The sequence below is a fragment of the Daktulosphaira vitifoliae genome, unplaced genomic scaffold, assembly GCF_025091365.1.
Source record: "Daktulosphaira vitifoliae isolate Bord-2020 unplaced genomic scaffold, ASM2509136v1 Scaffold_4, whole genome shotgun sequence".
NCBI classification, from domain to species: domain Eukaryota; kingdom Metazoa; phylum Arthropoda; class Insecta; order Hemiptera; family Phylloxeridae; genus Daktulosphaira; species Daktulosphaira vitifoliae.
In genome coordinates this window covers 10256667-10259601 of record NW_026099575.1, presented here as the reverse complement: position 1 = coordinate 10259601, position 2935 = coordinate 10256667, and positions in this window count along the sequence as shown.

Below are 2935 nucleotides of genomic sequence, written 5' to 3'. Positions count from 1 at the left end.
TGGGCGGAATTTAGGTCCGAATTACTCGAGGAGTTCGACAATATCGATATCCGGACGGCGCTCGAGACGGACTTAAAAACGACGCGACATGGCCCCCGACAAATGTTAACTGAATTTATTATTCATAAACAACGATTGGCCGCGCGAGTACGTTGTGGTTTACCAGAACAACAACTTGTGCGACAGTTAACGGGGCTTTTACGGGACGATTACCGCGCCATGATACGGTTAATGCACCCAGCGTCTTTCGCCGATCTACGTGAGATAGCGCACGACGTAGATAAAACCGCGGCTCTTCGGTACGCTCCGTCAGCGTCCCGACAGCCAGCCGAACTGCATCCGCGGCATACCGCACAACCAGCGGCCCGACAGCGAGCGGGTTATGCACACGCGGACGCACCGCCTACCCCGTGCCGATATTGCGGCGAGCGACACTGGCACCGCCAGTGCCCAAACAGACCGTCGGTATCGGGAAACGGCAATCGGCTAGGAGGGAATTAGTCCGCCCCTTCAGCCTACAACAGATCCACACAGGGCGCAGCGTTTTAGACGACGTTTCGTTTAAAACGCGCCCTGCCGCTTCGCAATTTTTATTCGGTAACATACCACACAGCACGACCGTCGCGCAGAACACCGAATCTAACGGCCCTTACGAGTTACATATCGCCAACGATCTTGGCACTTTTTCGGCACCGCACCCCTCTTATCGGAATGGAGGGGACGCCGCGGTAAATTCGGATGTAATCAGGGTATCGGAGTTCGAACACGCTGCCGACACGAACGAACAAAGCGCGAGTCAGGTGTTCGAAATTTTTTCGGGCACAGTGGGGGAGGGGGTGTCAGTCGATCCGGCTAGTCCACTAATGGCAGTTAACACTGTCGGTGGGCAAACCGACGTCGCGGTTAAGAACCAGCTGCCCCCCGTTCGAACCGTAAACCACCTGAGTAATGGCCAACGAAAATGCCCGCGTAGAATTACTACTCCAGCAGTCGAGTTAGAATTCGAAACTGGCTTCGTCACAGCCTTACTCGACTCACAGGCGCATAAATCGTATGTAAAACCGGTAATTGCTTATAAATACGGAACTGTTTATAAAGGACACACTGACGCGGTTAGACTAGCGGACGGACATACCGCCACGACGAACGGTACCGCCACGTTTACCGCCAAAATCGCGGATTTAGAAGTGCGTTTTTCAGCGGTTTTTTAGACGACCTATATTGCGACGTATTACTTGGCCATGATTTTCTGATTGATCAGAAAGTCGCCTGGGACTACTCAGCAGAAACACTTAGGCAATAGGAAACGTACAACCGCTTGTTGGTAATCGGTCGCACGACACACGATCCGCAAACCAGATCTGACGCAGTNCGCTTGTTGGAAATCGGGCGCACGACACACGATCCGCAAACCAGATCTGACGCAGTTAGATATAACCGGCGACCCACGAACGCGCGCGTTATTAACACAGACGATATGTAATTACGCAGCGGTCTTTAACGACACGGTGGGTCGCACAAAATTAATCGAGCACGATATTCTATTGAAAGACCCGACTGCTATCGCACTAAAACCGTACCCCTACCCCCTGCACAAGCAGGAGGTTATTGACGATATGGTAAACGACATGGAGGCACAGGGGCTAATAGAACCGAGTGTATCGCCGTGGTCAGCACCGATAGTGCTGCCCAAGAAGAAGGACGGGACGTTTCGTTTATGTATAGATTACCGACGACTAAACGAAGTAACCGTTTCGGACGCGTACCCCATGCCTAATCTAAACGACATGGTTAGGAACATGAGAGGGGCAAAAATGTACACGACTCTCGACTTAAAGTCGGGTTATTGGCAATGCTCTTTAAATCAAAAAGCCCGTAAGTTTACGGCATTTAGAACAAGAAGGGGCTTGTTTCAATTCCGCGTACTACCGTTTGGACTCAAAAATTCGCCTATGACTTTCGTAAGACTTATGAATAAAGTACTTAGAGGATATCTAGATANCTTAGAGGATATCTAGATGATTTTGTCCAAGTTTACTTGGACGACATAATCATTTATTCAAGTAGTTTAGAAAATCATTTAGAACATTTAGGCAAAGTTCTAGAACGATTAGAGCGACACGGGCTGACATGTCACACAAAAAAGTGTAAAATAGTGTTTTCCGAAATTTCCTTTTTGGGCCATGTTGTATNTTTTTGGGCCATATTGTACACGGTGAGGGCATAGACAAGCAGCCCGAAAAACTCGAGTCCATCCGCGTCCTATCGGTCCCACGGAATATCAGGGACCTACGTAGATGTCTCGGCATATTTAATTGGTATTGTCAATTCGTCGACAACTACGCCGAAACAATAGCGCCGCTGACAAATCTACTAAAAAGGGGGACGAAATGATTGTGGACGGAAGACCATCAAAGGGCTTTTGAACAGGTAAAAAAGGACCTGTGTGAGTGCCCACGACTGAGTCCTCCTGACGACGCGAAAACTTTCTGCCTCAAACCGATGCGAGTGAAATGGGCGTGGGAGCAATACTCTTTCAACACGGAGATGAACCGGGAGAGAGAAGAATCATATCCTACGCCAGTAAGAAACTTTCAGAAACGCAGAAACGTTACGCCGCCGTAGAACGAGAATGCTTAGCAATTATATGGGCGACTGATAAATTTCGCACGTACTTAGAGTATTCTCCGTTCGAATTATTTACAGGTAATTCCAAGTTGACTTGGCTACACAGAGCAAAGGACAACAATTCAAAATTAACTAGGTGGGCGTTACATCTAGGTAATTTGAATTTTACAACGACGCATGTACCCGGGAAACACAACGAAGGACCGGACATGTTGTCACGTTATCCGACCGCGGGGCCCCCTGTTGACGAAGAGTTACTCGACGACAATCTGGTGGGCGCACCGACAACGAGAGCGTCGGATAATAC